Source organism: Oncorhynchus mykiss, chromosome 1 (genome assembly GCF_057628025.1).
Source record: "Oncorhynchus mykiss isolate SJ-2025 chromosome 1, ASM5762802v1, whole genome shotgun sequence".
In the NCBI taxonomy this organism is placed as follows: domain Eukaryota; kingdom Metazoa; phylum Chordata; class Actinopteri; order Salmoniformes; family Salmonidae; genus Oncorhynchus; species Oncorhynchus mykiss.
Genome location: NC_143022.1, coordinates 57,059,029 through 57,076,056, shown reverse-complemented (window position 1 = coordinate 57,076,056; position 17,028 = coordinate 57,059,029).

The following is a 17,028-nucleotide window of genomic DNA, read 5'->3' as shown; positions in this document are numbered from 1 at the left end:
AGGGATGGAGCATGGATGAGGGAGAGAGTGAAAAGGAGGGATGGAGGAAGGGAGTGGAAAGGAGGGATGGAGCAGGGATGAAGGTAGAGAGTGTAAAGAACGGATGGAGCAGGGATGGAGAGAGAGTGGAAAGAAGGATGGAGCAGGGATGAGGGAGAGAGTGAAAAGGGGGGATGGAGGGATGGAGGTAGAGAGTGGAAAGGAGGGATGGAGCATCGATGAGGGAGAGAGTGAAAAGGAGGGATGGAGGAAGAGAGTGGAAAGGAGGGATGGTGCAGGGATGAAGGCAGAGAGTGGAAATTAGGGATGGAGCAGGGATGAGGGAGAGAGTGAAACGGAAGGATGCAGGAAGAGAGTGTAAAGGAGGGATGGAGCAGGGATGAGGGAGAGAGTGAAAAGCAGGGATGGAGGGATGGAGCAGGGATGTAGGGAGAGAGTGTAAAGAAGGGATGGAGCAGGGAAGAAGGTAGATAGTGTAAAGAACGGATGGAGCAGGGATGGAGAGAGAGTGGAAAGGGGGGGTGGAGGGTGGATGAGGGAGAGAGTGAAAAGGGGAGGTGGAGGGATGGAGGTAGAGAGTGGAAAGGAGGGATGGTGTAGGGATAAAGGCAGAGAGTGGAAATGAGGGATGGAGCAGGGATGAGGGAGAGAGTGAAAAGGATGGAGGAAGAGAGTGGAAAGGAGGGATGGAGCAGGGATGAAGGTAGAGAGTATAAAGAACGGATGGAGCAGGGATGGAGAGAGTGGAAAGAAGGATGGAGCAGGATTGAGGGAGAGAGTGAAAAGGAAGGGTAAAGCAGGGATGGAGGAAGAGAGTGGAAAGGAGGGATGGAGCATGGATGAGGGAGAGAGTGAAAAGGAGGGATGGAGGAAGAGAGTGGAAAGGAGGGATGGAGCAGGGATGAAGGTAGAGAGTGTAAAGAACGGATGGAGCAGGGATGGAGAGAGAGTGGAAAGAAGGATGGAGCAGGGATGAGGGAGAGAGTGAAAAGGGGGGATGGAGGGATGGAGGTAGAGAGTGGAAAGGAGGGATGGAGCATCGATGAGGGAGAGAGTGAAAAGGAGGGATGGAGGAAGAGAGTGGAAAGGAGGGATGGTGCAGGGATGTAGGCAGAGAGTGGAAATGAGGGATGGAGCAGGAATGAGGGAGAGAGTGAAACGGAAGGATACAGGAAGAGAGTGTAAAGGAGGGATTGGAGCAGGGATGAGGGAGAGAGTGAAAAGGAGGGATGGAGGAGGGATGTAGGGAGAGAGTGTAAAGAAGGGATGGATGAGGGATGGGGAGAGAGTGGAATGGAGGGATGGAGCAGGGATGGAGGGAGAGAGTGGAAAAGAGGGATTGAGCAGGGATGGAGGGAGAGAGTGTAAAGAAGGTATGGAGCAGGGATGGGGAGAGAGTTGAAAGGAGGGATGGAGGGATGGAGGAAGAGAGTGAAACGGAGGGATGGAGGGATGGAGGAAGAGAGTGGAAAGGAGGGATGGAGCAGGGATGGGGAGAGAGTGGGAAGGAGGGATGGAGTAGGGATGGAGGGAGAGAGTGAAAAGGAGGGATGGAGGAAGAGAGTGGAAAGGAGGGATTGAGCAGGGATGGGGAGAGAGTGGAAAGGAGGGATGGAGTAGGGATGGAGGGAGAGAGTGAAACGGAGGGATGGAGGGATGGAGGAAGAGAGTGGAAAAGAGGGATGGAGTAGGGATGAGGGAGAGAGTGTAAAGAAGGGATGGAGAAGGGATGGGGAGAGAGTGGAAAGGAGGGATGAAGTAGGGATGGAGGGAGAGAGTGGAAAGGAGGGATGGAGCAGGGATGGAGAGAGAGTGTAAAGAAGGGATGGAGCAGGGATGAGGGAGAGAGTCGAAAGAAGGGATGGAGCAGGGATGAGGGAGAGAGTGGAAAGGAGGGATGGAGCAGGGATGGAGAGAGAGTGGAAAGAAGTGATGGAGCAGGGATGAGGGAGAGAGTGAAAAGGATAGATAGAGGAAGAGAGTGGAAAGGAGGGATGGAGCAGGGATGGAGGGAGAGAGTGAAAAGGAGGAATGGAGGGATGGAGGAAGAGAGTGGAAAGGAGGAATGGAGGGATGGAGTCAGAGTGGAAAGGAGGGATGGAGCGGGGATAAGGGAGAGAGTGAAAAGGAGGGATGGAGCAGGGATGGAGGGAGAGAGTGGAAAGGAGAGATGGACCAGGGATGGAGGGAGAGAGTCGAAAGAAGGGATGGAGCAGGGATGAGGGAGAGAGTGGAAAGGAGGGATGGAGCAGGGATGGAGAGAGAGTGGAAAGAAGGGATGGAGCAGGGATGAGGGAGAGAGTGAAAAGGATGGATGGAGGAAGAGAGTGGAAAGGAGGAATGGAGGGATGGAGTCAGAGAGTGGAAAGGAGGGATGGAGCAGGGATGAGGGAGAGAGTGAAAAGGATGGATGGAGGAAGAGAGTGGAAAGGAGGGATGGAGCAGGGATGAAGGTAGATAGTGTAAAGAACGGATGGAGCAGGGATGGAGAGAGAGTGGAAAGAAGGATGGAGCAGGAATGAGGGTTAGTGAAAAGGAAGGATAAAGCAGGGATGGAGGAAGAGAGTGGAAAGGAGGGATGGAGCAGGGATGAGGGAGAGAGTGAAAAGGGGGGGTGGAGGGATGGAGGTAGAGAGTGGAAAGGAGGGATGGAGCAGGGATGAGGGAGAGAGTGAAATGGATGGATGGAGGAAGAGAGTGGAAAGGAGGGATGGAGCAGGGATGAAGGTAGAGAGTGTAAAGAACGGATGGAGCAGGGATGGAGAGAGAGTGGAAAGAAGGATGGAACAGGAATGAGTGAGAGAGTGAAAAGGAAGGATAAAGCAGGAATGGAGGAAGAGACTGGAAAGGAGGGATGGAGCAGGGATGAGGGAGAGAGTGAAATGGAGGGATGGAGGAAGAGAGTGGAAAGGATGGATGGTGTAGGGATGAAGGCAGAGAGTGGAAATGAGGGATGGAGCAGGGATGAGGGAGAGAGTGAAAAGGATGGATGGAGGAAGAGAGTGGAAAGGAGGGATGGAGCAGGGATGGAGGAAGAGAGTGGAAAGGAGGGATGGAGCAGGGATGGAGGAAGAGAGTGGAAAGGAGGGATGGAGCAGGGATGAAGGTAGAGAGTGTAAAGAACGGATGGAGCAGGGATGGAGAGAGAGTGGAAAGAAGGATGGAACAGGAATGAGGGAGAGAGTGAAAAGGAAGGATAAAGCAGGGATGGAGGAAGAGAGTGGAAAGGAGGGATGGAGCAGGGATGAGGGAGAGAATGAAAAGGGGGGATGGAGGGATGGAGGTAGAGAGTAGAAAGGAGGAATGGAGCAGGGATGAGGGAGAGAGTGAAAAGGAGGGATGGAGGAAGAGAGTGGAAAGGAGGGATGGTGCAGGGATGAAGGCAGAGAGTGGAAATGAGGGATGGAGCAGGGTTGAGGGAGAGAGTGAAAAGGAGGGATGGATTGATGGAGGAAGAGAGTGGACAGGAGGGATGGAGCAGGGATGAGGGAGATTGTGAAAAGGAAGGATGGAGCAGGGATGGTAGAGACTGGAAAGAAGGGATGGGGAGATGGAGGAAGAGAGTGGAAAGGGGGGATGGAGCAGGGATGGAGAGAGAGTAGAAAGAAGGGATGGAGCAGGGATGAGGGAGAGAGTGAAACGGAGGGATGGAGGAAGAGAGTGTAAAGGAGGGATGGTGCAGGGATGAGGGAGAGAGTGAAAAGGAGCGATGGAGGGATGGAGCAGAGATGTAGGGAGAGAGTGTAAAGGGGGGATGGAGGGATGGAGGTAGAGAGTGGAAAGGAGGGATGGAGCAGGGATGAGGGAGAGAGTGAAAAGGAGGGATGGAGGAAGAGAGTGGAAAGGAGGGATGGTGCAGGGATGAAGGCAGAGAGTGGAAATGAGGGATGGAGCAGGGATGAGGGAGAGAGTGAAAAGGATGGATGGAGGAAGAGAGTGGAAAGGAGGGATGGAGCAGAGATGGAGAGAGAGTGTAAAGAAGTGATGGAGCAGGGATGGAGGGAGAGAGTGGAAAGGAGAGATGGAGCAGGGATGGAGGGAGAGAGTGGAAAGGAGGGATGGAGCAGGGATGGAGGTAGAGAGTGGAAAGAAGTGATGAAGCAGGGATGGAGCAGGGATGGAGGGAAAGTGGAAAGGAGGGATGGAGCAGGGATGGAGGGAGAGAGTGGAAAGAAGGGATGGAGGGATGGAGGAAGAGAGTGGAAAGGAGGGATGGAGCAGGGATGGAGGGAGAGAGTGGAAAGGAGGGATGGAGCAGGGATGGAGAGAGAGAGTGAAACGGAGGGATGGAGGGATGTAGGAAGAGAGTGGAAAGGAGGGATGGAGCAGGGATGGAGGGAGAGAGTGAAAAGGAAGTATAAAGCAGGGATGGAGGAAGAGAGTGGAAAGGAGGGATGGAGCAGGGATGATTGAGAGAGTGAAAAGGGGGGATGGAGGGATGGAGGTAGAGAGTGGAAAGGAGGGATGGAGCAGGGATGAGGGAGAGAGTGAAAAGGAGGGATGGAGGGAGAGAGTGGAAAGGAGGGATGGAGCAGGGATGAGGAATAGAGTGGAAAGGAGGGATGTAGCAGGGATGGAGGTAGATAGTGGAAAGAAGGGATGGAGCAGGAATGAGGGGGAGAGTGGAAAGGAGGGATGGATCAGTGATGGAGGTAGAGAGTGGAAAGGAGGGATGGAGGTAGAGAGTTCAAAGGATGGATGGAGGAAGAGAGTGGAAGGAGGGATGGAGCAGGGATGGAGGGAGAGAGTGGGAAGAAGGGACAGAGGGATGGAGGCAGAGAGTATAAATGAGCGATGGAGCAGGGATGGAGGCAGAGAGTGGAAAGGAGGGATGTGGAAGAGAGTGGAAAGGAGGGATGAAGCAGGGATGGAGGGAGAGAGGTGGGAGAGAGGAAAGGGGAGGGGGGCTGGGAGAGAGAAATGATGATGCATTGGTGGACAGATTTAGAGATAGAAGGGAAAGAAAAGGAGAGAGGGGTGGAGAGAGAGGTAAATGGCGACAGAGAGAGAGAGAGCTATGTGGTTCGAGAGCCCTGTGGTGTCAGTCAGCGCGGTTGGGCTGTCAGTCGGTGAAGGTGGCTGTGGGTATGACCTGGTGTTGCAGTGATACGTCTCCCCAGATTCAGGTCTTTGTCCCATTTAGGGTTACACATAGCTGGCTGCTCCTGATGCTTGGCTCTCAGACACGCACATCAAGCAAAAGCAGAGTCAGCCTGGCCCATGCAGCCGCAATGTCAACCAGCAACACACACACATACAATACCATTCCTCACGCTCTCTCTCTGTGTGTGTGTGTGTGTGTGTGTGTGTGAGAGAGAGAGGTAAAGTCAATTCATGTGTGTTTGAACTGAGAGACTTTTCTTCTGGAGAATCTGAAACCTTGCCTGTGGCATTCCCAAAGTATTCCCAATCCACGGTTTTTCCTGGATGAAAGTCTGAATGGTAAGGCTGGTAAGGCCTTCCCACACTGTGCAGTCGTAGCCAAAAGTTTTGAGAATGACACAAATATTAATTTCCACAAAGTTTGCTGCTTCAGTGTCTTTAGATATTTTGTCAGATGTTACTATTGAATACTGAAGTATAATTACAAGCATTTCATAAGTGTCAAAGGCTTTTATTGACAATTACATGAAGTTGATGCAAAGAGTCAACATTTGTAGTGTTGACCCTTCTTTTTCAAGACCTCTGCAATCCGCCCTGGCATGCTGTCAATTAACTTCTGGGCCACACTGATGGCAGCCCATTCTTGCAAAGTAAATACTTGGAGTTTGTTTGAATTTGTGGGTTTTTGATTGTCCACCCGCCTCTTGAGCATTGACTGCAAGTTCTCAATGGGATTAAGGCCTGGGGAGTTTCCTGGCCATGGACCCAAAATATCGATGTTTTGTTCCCTGAGCCACTTAGTTATCACTTTTGCCTTATGGCAAGGTGCTCCATCATGCTGGAAAAGGAATTGTTCGTCACCAAACTGTTCCTGGATGGCTGGGAGAAGTTTCTCTCTGAGGATGTGTAAAAACTGAAAGTATGCAGCTTAGAAATAGTTTTCAGATAGAAATTGTATGTCTGAGCTAAGAATCATATCGGCTTACAAAAAAAATACATGGTCGCTGAGGGAGAAAGTTCATTCTTGTGCATTTATCAGGCTGATCAGGCCTATTTGTCATGTAAACAAGATAATTAGGGAAATTCTTGAAAAGCAGTAACACATTTAAATCAAATATTATCTACTGCTATTACATTAAACTATTATACTAACATGACTAAACACAACAATCATATTATTTTGTCCATTATCAGTGTTATTGGTCAGTCCCCAGGATCGGCTTGTAACACAAGCCACACTAGACGACATTAAAAATACAACGTCGTAACATTAAACATTCTTGAAAATGCAAGCGTCTTACATTCTTCAAAAGATTAGGATCTTGGTAATCAAACTACGTTTTCCGATTTAAAATAGCTACTACAGAGAACAAATACCATGCTTTTGTTTGAGAAGAGCAATCAACAACAGAAACATTTTCCGCCATGACAGTTTTTACACATTCACATCTGAAGGTAAAATTATGACTTACATTCTGATATCTTGCTCTTATTTCTCTTCCTGAGGGTCCCAGTGATCAAATGAAGTGCCGTTTTCTTTGATAAAATCCATTTTTATAGCTTAAATCGAAACATTTTGTAACCTGTTTGGGCCGTGAATTCCATCTCTATCAATTTTTTAAGGAGCATTCGACGTGATTACACACCGTAAACAATCGTTTATCTAGTCATGGTTGGTTTCAGTGCATTGCTCTGGATGTTTGCAACATAGCCAAAAGTCATTGTCATGGACATGTACAGGCCCGTCTGAAGTTTGCTCGAGAGCATTTGGATGGTCCAGAAGAAGATTGGGAGAATGTCATATTGTCACGCCCTGGTCTTAGTATTTTGTGTTTTCTTTATTATTTTGGTCTGGCCAGGGTGTGACATGGGTTTTGTATGTGGTGTGTTTTGTCTTGGGGTTTTGTTAGGTATTGGGTTTGTGGCTTAGTAGGGGTATCTAGTATAGTCTATGGCTGTCTGGAGTGGTTCTCAATCAGAGGCAGGTGTTTATCGTTGTCTCTGATTGGGAACCATATTTAGGCAGCCATATTCTTTGAGTGTTTCGTGGGTGATTGTTCCTGTCTCTGTGTTTGTTTTGCACCAGTATAGGCTGTTAGGGTTTCTAGTTACGTTTATTGTTTTTGTACTGTTTGTGTTTCATCTTTATTAAACATGTATCAGAATAACCACGCTGCGTTTTGGTCCGCCTCTCCTTCGACGGAAGAAAACCCTAACAGAATCACCCACCACAACAGGACCAAGCGGCGTGGTGAAAGGCTGGAGCAGCGAAAAGAGGAATGGACGTGGGAGGACGTTTTTGGACGGCAAGAATATGGACTATACTACTTGGGAGGAAATAGACAGGTGGGCGGTCGACCCAGGGAGAGTGCCGGAGCCCGCCTGGGATTCTCTGGAGCAGTGAGAGGAAGGTTATAGGAGAATGGAGTTGGAGAAACGAACACGGCGGTGTGGAAGGAAGCCCGGGAGTCAGCCCCAAAAATGTCTTGGGGGGGGGGGGGGGGCTCACAGGGAGTATGGCTATGCCAGGTAGGAGACCTGCGCAAACTTGCTGTGCTTACCGGGGGGCTAGAGAGACCAGGCAGGCACCGTGTTATGCTGTGGTGCGCACGGTGTCTCCAGTGCTGGTGCATAGCCCGGTGCGGTACATACCAGCCCCGCGTATCGGCCGGGCTAGAGTAAGCATCGAGCCAAGTGTCATGAAGCCGGCTCTACGCATCTGGTCTCCAGTGCGTCTCCTTGGGCGGCTTACATGGCACCAGCCTTGCGCTCGGTGTCTCTGGTTCGCCTGCATAGCCCAGTGCGGGCTATTCCACCTCGCCGCACTGGCAGGGCGACCGGGAGTATTCATCCAGGTAAGGTTGAGCAGGCTCGGTGCTCAAGAGCTCCAGTGCGCCTGCACGGTCCGGTCTATCCAGTACCACCTCCACGCATCAGCCCTCCGGTGGCAGCTCCCCGCACCATACCTACTGTGAAGCCTGGGGGTAGAAACATCATGCTTTGGGGCTGTTTTTCTGCAAAGGGACCAGGACGACTGATCCGTGTAAAGGAAAGAATGAATGGGGCCATGTATCGTGAGAATTTGAGTGAAAACCTCCTTCCATCAGCAAGGGCATTGAAGATGAAACGTGGCTGGGTCTTTCAGCATGACAATGATCCCAAACACACCGCCCGGGCAACGAAGGAGTGGCTTCGTAAGAAGCATTTCAAGGTCCTGGCGTGGCCTAGCCAGTCTCCAGATCTCAACCCCATAGAAAATCTTTGGAGGGAGTTGAAAGTCTGTGTTGCCCAGCAACAGCCCCAAAACAACACTGCTCTAGAGGAGATCTGCATGGAGGAATGGGCCAAAATACCAGCAACAGTGTGTCAAAACCTTGTGAAGCTTTACAGAAAACATTTGACATCTGTCATTGCCAACAAAGGGTATATAACAAAGTAGTTTAGATAAACTTTTGTTATTGACCAAATACTTATTTTCCACCATAATTTGCAAATCCATTCATTAAAAATCATACAATGTGATTTTCTGGATTTTTTTTCTCATTTTGTCTGTCATAGTTGAAGTGTACCTATGATGAAAATTACAGGCCTCTCATCTTTTTAAGTGGGAGAACTTGCACAATTGGTGGCTGACTAAATACTTTTTTGCCCCACTGTAGATTAGGGTATGTCTTCAGTAGTGGTACTGAATCAGCAGACCTAGACCCTGTCACACTGAACCAGCCAAGACGTAGTGGTACTGAATCAGCAGACCTAGACCCTGTCACACTGATAGCGCGAACATGTCTGAAAATCGTTTACAACCTAAGAATTTGCCCGCGATATGGACATTTTCTTTGGGACAGCAAAATCGTGGTTAGCGATGGTTGCCAGATTTACTACTGACTGACCAACCCCGAAAGTGATTTCATATGATTTGATTTCCGTGACTGGCACAGCTTGACTGACTAACACACACTCATATCAGCCCACCGACATCCCATTTTACTCTCCCTCATTCTCTCTTGCTCTTACACACAGACACACAAGCATGCACACACCGCCCATCCCCATTTGCTACACATGGCCAACACACTGCATCACTATCCCAATAGCTCTTGAATGAGCACATAGCCTATATTAATCATAATCATATTACATTTGAAAGGGAAGCTCTTGCACCATCTGTTTGGCTCGGTTTCTTCAAGGGCAACCACAGATTCACCATCACTGTCAGGAATTTAAAAAATGAAAAGTGCATTCACTTACTGCGGTGTAAGTAAGCATGTCACTGTTAGTCTACACCTGTTGTTTACGAATCGTGTCAAACAACATTTGATATGTAGGATGCTTGGCAAACGAGAAAGCAAGGCAAATCAGTGCATTGTAACATACTGTATTATTCAATCCATAACCATTATCGGTCTGTGTGTGTGTATGCACACAATAAATAGCTTCGCGTGTGTGTGTGAAATGTCTGTTTGTCATATAGACAATGGATAATAAAGTAATATTATTTTTAAAAGGCCTACATGTATTTCATCAAGAGGGAGTTATTAAAACTGTCACACCCTGACCATAGTTTGCTTTGTATGTTTCTATGTTTTGGTTGGTCAGGGTGTGATCTGAGTGGGCATTCTATGTTGGATGTCTTGTTTGTCTATTTCTATGTCTGGCCTGATATGGTTCGCAATCAGAGGCAGGTGTTAGTCATTGTCTCTGATTGGGAACCATATTTAGGTAGCCTGGGTTTCACTGTGTGTTCGTGGGTGATTGTTCCTGTCTCTGTGTTTTGCACCAGATAGGGCTGTTTTTGGTTTTCCACGTTTAATGTTTTGTAGTGTTCATATTTATCGTTTTTAATTAAACATTAATCAATATAACCACGCTGCATTTTGGTCCGACTCTCCTTCACAACAGGAAAACCGTTACAAAAACATGCATGTTTGATAGTAAAAATAATATACTATAAGGATGCACAGTACCAGTCAAAAGTTTGCACACACCTACTCATTCCAGGTTTTTAAAATGTATTTTTACTATTTTCTACTTTGTAGAATAATAGTGAAGTCATCAAAACAATGAAATAACACATATGGAATCATGTAGTAACCCACATTTCTTTCCATCATAAAAATAGATTGTACATTTGAGATTCTTCAAAGTAGCCACCCTTCGCCTTAATGACAGCTTTGCACACTCTTGGAATTCTCTCAACCAGCTTCATGAGGTGTGCATTTAATTTATCAAGGTGTGCCTTATTGAAAGTTCATATGTGGAATTTCTGTCCTTCATGGATTTGAGCCAATCAGTTGCGTTGTGACAAGGTAGTGGTTGCATTTGATAAAATACCAAGTCCATGTTATGTCAAGAACAGCTCAAATTAGCAAAGAGAAACGACAGTCCATCATTACTTTAAGACATGAAGGTCAGTCAATACAGAACATTTCAAGAACATTGAAAGTTTCTCCAAGAGCAGTCGCAAAACCAACAAGCTCTATGATGAAAATAAGCTCATTAGAGTTAACTGCACCTCAGATTGCAGCCCAAATAAATGCTTCACAGAGTTCAAGTAACAGATACATAAACTATTCAGAAAAGACTGTGTGAAACAGGCCTTCATGATCGAATTGCTGCAAAGAAACCACTACTTTTTTAAATTGTATTTTTATTTCACCTTTATTTAACCAGGTAGGCCAGTTGAGAACAAGTTCTCATTTACAACTACAACCTGGCCAAGATAAAGCCAAACATTGCGACACAAACAATTAGGGTTACACAGACTTACACATGGGATAAACAAACGTACAGTCAATAACTCAATAAAAAAGTATATATACAGTGTGTTGCAAGAAGTAATATTAGGGAGGTAAGGCAATATATAGACCATATTGGCGAAATAATTTAAATTTAGCAATTAAACACTGGAGTTATAGATGTGCAGAAGATGAATGTGCAAGTAGAGATACTGGGGTGCAAAGGAACAAAAAAATATATATAAATATGGGGATGAGGAAGTTGGGTGGGATATTTACAGATGTGCAATGTACTAAAAGGACACCAATATTAAGAAGAGACTTGCTTGGGCCAAGAAACACGAGCAATGGACATTAGACCGGTGGAAATCCGTCCTTTGGTCAGATGTGTCCAAATTTGAGATTTTTGGTTCCAGCCGGCGTGTCTTTGGGAGATGCAGAGTAGGTGAATGGATGATCTCTGCATGTGTGGTTCTCACCTTGAAGTATGGAGGAGGAGGTGTGATTTTGTGGGGGTGCTTTGCTGATGACACTCAATGATTTATTTAGAATACAAGGCACACTTAACCAGTATGGTTACCACAGCATTCTGCAGTGATACGCCATCCAATCTTGTCTGGGCTCAGGGGGACTCTCATTTGTTTTTCAACAGGACAATGACCTAAAACACACCTCCAGGCTGTGTAAGGGCTATTTGACCAAGAAGAGTGATGGAGTGCTGCATCAGATGACCTGGCCTCCAAAATCACCCGACCTCAACCCAATTGAGATGGTTTGGGATGAGTTGGACTGCAGAGTGAAGGAAAAGCAGCCAACAAGTGCTCAGCATATGTGGGAACTCCTTCAAGACTGTTGGGGAAATATTTCTTAATGAAGCTGGTTGAGAGATTGTCAAGAGTGTGCAAAGCTGTTGTAAAAGCAAAGGGTGGCTACTTTGATGAAGAATCTCAAATATATTTTGATTTGTGTAACATTTTTTTGGTTACTCGGTTCGACTCCTACAGCAGTAGAGCAGCCCAGCCAAAGTAAGGAGGCAATGGCATTCTGCCATCTAGTGGCACAAAAATTAGGTTCAACCCTATACTCAGCACACATTTTGCTCACATCACTAGCCTTTTACCTTTTACTAAGAAATATATATATATATATATATATATATAACAATAATAACATGGTTATGCCATACCTATGCTAAATAGGGAGATGTAAAAGTATGTTTGGCCTCAAGCTTTGACTGGCTCCGTCAAATAAGATGAATATTACAACTGATATTTTCCTGGCTATTACTGAGCTGGCTCTCGCTCTACGAATATAGACTGAGTGAGCCCTCACTAACCTTCATAAATGACAGCCAGCGCTTTAGGGTTTAAAAACTCAAAAAGTATGTCAGTGTGAATTGAAGGGGCCCACAGTATGCTAATATTGCAACTGATAGAACTAGGAAGTATTCGAAAGAGGTATTCGCAAAGACCAACTACAGCCCCAAATTCCCTGGTTTGCTCTAAGGCAGAACATGCTGTACAAACAGTGAGAAACACAGACACGCACACTCATGCGCGCGCGCACGCACGCACGCACGCACGCACGCACGCACGCACACACTCAAACTATGCAAGGAGCCTCATTTGCACACCACCATGTATTATCAGTCTAATTCGAGTATTACTAACATAGCGACAGTAGTAAACATGGAATGTCAGAGATAACCAGAGAGGTTGAGAGAGGCTGAGGACACAGAGACAGAAGCCCCCACTTCCCAACAGGGAAGACAAAGATAGTAGTAACAGGCCTGTAGAGGACACTGACAGAAGGCCCCACTTCCCAACAGGGAAGACACAGATAGTAGTAACAGGCCTGGAGAGGACACAGAGACAGAGGGCCCCACTTCCCAACAGGCAAGACAAAGATAGTAGTAACAGGCCTGTAGAGGACACTGACATAAGGCCCAACTTCCCAATAGGGAAGACACAGATAGTAGTAACAGGTCTGGAGAGGACACAGAGTAGACATACGCTTCAAACCAGTCTGGGACATGATACCATGATCCTCTAACAGAGCTTCCGAATAGGCCTTGATATAACTCCACAACTACTATAGGGCATAATGAGATTACTCGTAACCCGATATGGGAACCTAGGGTTTACAATAAAACATGTAACTTTCCCACACTTCTCAAGTTTTCTGGAAACCCCAGTTGGAGGATTCAGGGATTTCCTGCATATTCTCTCTTGATGCTCTGAATCTTCCAAACAGGATTTCTGAAAAATATGGGAATTTGGGGAAATTTTGCAACCCTACTTTGAACCCGTTCTTGCCTCTGCTGGCCAGCTTTTAGCAGACGATCATCGTGACAGAACTATTCTAAACCAAGTTCAATCATAGATCTATAAAAACATTGAGGACTTAGTTGCAACTGACTTACAATAAACCCACTGGGCACACATTGGTTGAATCAACGTTGTTTCCATGTAATTTCAATTAAATTATGTTGACCCAATAGATGTTGAATTGGAATCTGTGCCCAATGGGAAGGCAGACTATTGACACACATCGATCTCACAGCCTCTTTTGACCAAACAAAGCAGACTATACAATTCCACAAAGACATGTCCCAAACTCCAATAGATACTGTAGCTCTCATAGCTCTTCACAAATGCCTGAGAAAGATTCAAGATTGACACACTCCAACAGTCAGCACAGTATCCATCCAACAGATTTTCATTGTGTTGATTTTGCCCCCTCTTCTGCTTTGGCTATTTTATCTTTTGTTTACTGCCGGGTTTATTATCCTCGAGTCGGGAGTGCACCACAACACACACACACAATACACCAAACTTTTGGCAGCCTCTCTGTATGATCCCCCAGTAACAGATGAAAGGAACCAGAGGGGGGAAATGCCAAAATGAACGACGGGGCTTAAGGAAATATGAAAACACTAGCTAATTACAATGAAATGACATAAGGATAAGAGGGAATGACAGTTACAGCCAGGGAAAGTGCCAGAGCCGGTATTGTCATGGTAAACAGTGTGTGAGAGAGTGGTTGTGGGTAGCAGTAGGGGTAGAGCATCTACAATAGAGCAGACACACACACACATATTGACACAGATGCGAGCGCACACACACACAAACACGGAGAGAGACAAGTATGCACACACACACAGAAAGAGTGGTTAGTTGTGGGACACAGTAGAGGTTACCTCTACAATAGGCCAGCTTGTTTTCAACAACAACAAGCCCGGAATGTCACTCACAACCCAACGTGTCAGTCTGTAGAACTTGAGTCTCTGGGGGGACAAACCATTTAGCATCAACAACAATAATACCAGACTCCTGTGTACCAAATACACTATTAGAAAAAGGGTTCCAAATGGGATCTTTGACTGTCCCCATAGGAGAACCCTTTTTGGTTTCAGGTAGAACATTTTTGGGTTCCATGTTGAATCCTTTGTGGAAATTGTTTTACATTGAACCCAAATGGGTTCTACCTGGAACCAAAAAGGGTTCTTCAAAGGGTTATCCAATAGGGACAGCCGAAGAACCATTTTAGGTTCTAGATCTTTCTTAGAGTGTAGACTATTATTTGCTGTGCATTCTCTTGAAAAACAAAAATACTCAATCACTTGAAAAACTTTATCCGCCTTCTAGGCTCCATTCTCTCAATTGTTGTTGATCACTCGTACTAAACCACATCTTTTAAATGTTTATTCACTGGACACACAGTATCAAAATAACTTACTGTCCATCTAGTATTTGAAACCAATGTCTTCTGTTTCGTACGTAGGCTCTTGAAGCGTGTGGGCAAAATGCTAAATCGACAAATTACCAAACCTAGAGAGTTCAATGACCATCACAGAGCTCTAAGAAGACAGGAATATTAGAACAATTCTTAGAACATGACTTAGAACAGAGAGCTCACCAACATCACCACAAACAACGAACAGGTACCAGTACATAAGATAAGAGACACAAGAAACCATCCATCTCCATTCACAACAACGCATGCATACACATACACACACAGAGAAAACAAAACAAACCTCCCCACGACCTCCCCATTATCTCTTTCCACCCAGGCATTCTCTCTCTGGCACTCCTACACACACATACATAGACACACACTGATTGTGTTCAGCAATACAGTACACTGCTACTGTGTTTTCAGTCAACAGTAGTGGATGTTTACTGGCTATCTTTCATCCCTTAATTAGTTGAGGCAGCTGCCCCCAAATCTCTCTCATCCTCTCCCAGCTATTCTTTCCCACCAACTCTCACAGGCACCATCTCTGTCCTCCTTTTTCTCTTTAATTTCTCCCCTCTCTTTCCCACCTCATCCCTGTCTCCAAAACCTGGGTTCAAATAGTATTTAGGGTAGCCTAGTGGTTAGGGGGTAGCCTAGTGGTTAGAGCTTTGGACTAGTAACCAGAAAGTTGCAAGTTCAAACCCCCGAGCTGACAAGGTACAAATCTGTCGTTCTGCCCCTGAACAGGCAGTTAACCCACTGTTCCTAGGCCATCATTGAAAATAAGAATTTGTTCTTAACTGACTTGCCTAGTTAAATAAAGGTAAAAAAAAAATAGAATTTGGAAGGTGAGATTAGTTTGCACTTTTGGAACTAGTTCATTGGTTCCATTGCTGCAGGCAAGCTCAAACAATCACAGCTTAAGTATTTAAAATATTTTGAATACTATTTGAACCCATGTATGCCTTCTGCATCGTTTGGTCCATTGGTCTGGCCCTGTCTGGGCCTAATGCCTGCGTCTCTGTCTGATTATGCCCCTTTCCTTCAAATTCCTTAAACCCTGTGTTGGCCAACCCTGCTCCAAGTCTTAGTAAGCTGCAGTGGGGAAATCGCAGAATAGCTGAATCAAGCCAGTGTCTTCAAGCCAAAACAACAGAGTACTACTGACACAGCGGCTCTCTCCAGGACCAGCCATGCTGGCAACAGAAAACATGGTTTACAGGTCTTTGTAGACCATGTCTATCTGTTTGAACATATTGCCACTGTACATTCATTTAAACTATGGCCACTGACTACAATAAAGTGCTACACCTAAGATGTGCTGTTTTGCCTTTTTCTGAAGCTCAGTTGGCAGAGCATGGTGCCTGCAATGTCAGAATAGTGAGTTTGATTCCTAGAGCAGCCATACATAAAAGGTATGAATGAATGCTGTAAGTTGCTTTGGATAAAAACATTTGTTAAATATGATATGATATATTAACACTTCTGTTAGTTAGCTGTGGATGAAAATGTGTCCAAATAATAATCAAATAACCCAGGGATGTTCTCTATCTATTGGATCCAGATAAGCATGATAAGATGACATCTCTTTCACTGGCTCTTACTCTAGAACCCTCAAATTCACATCTGGACCTAGAAGCCAGTTCCACAGACCCCCCCCCCCTTCATTCTACCCTCTAAGAAGCAGTGGAGGACGGCTCATAATAATGTCTGGAAGGGTGCTAATAAAATGACATCAAACACATGGAAACCATGTTTTTGATACCATTCCACATATTCCGCTCCTGCCATTACCACAAGCCCATTCTCTCCAATTAAGGTGTCAGCAACCTCTTGTCCTAGCAGGTACTGATTTAGACCATGGACAACAGGTGGGTGCAATTAATTGTCAAGTAGAACAGAAATACAGCGGTACTCCCAGACCTTGTAGAGAAAGATTTGAATATCCCTGCTCTAAAAATTCTCCAAAATTGAGATACTGTATTTACGGCTCTGTCTAGTGTGAGTTTGTATTGACCCCTGCTGGCCAACTAGAATACTGCATGTCAATGGAGGCTTTATAACAAGTGCAACAGGGCCATCTACAGGCTGGATTAATAGGTGCATCATTCCCGGCAGACAGACAGACTTGTTACTTCCCTTATGCACTACGCTTTTCCGGGTGCTTACAGTACCACAGGTCAATATACCAGTCTAACAGTTCATTTCCACATAACTCATTGGGGGCATTGAAACAACAGAGCCCCATTAATGTTCAATGCAGGGAAGTGAAGTGGACCGGGGGACCATTGGGTGAGGGGCATAAGGGCAGGGTCGTGTGAACAGGGAAGGAACAAAGTTGGGGAAAGCTGAACTTCATGCAAATAAATAAAAGCAATGTCCATGTCTTCCAAGAATAACATGCTGACCAGACCGCCCAAGTTGAGTGCACATATACAGTGCCTTGCGA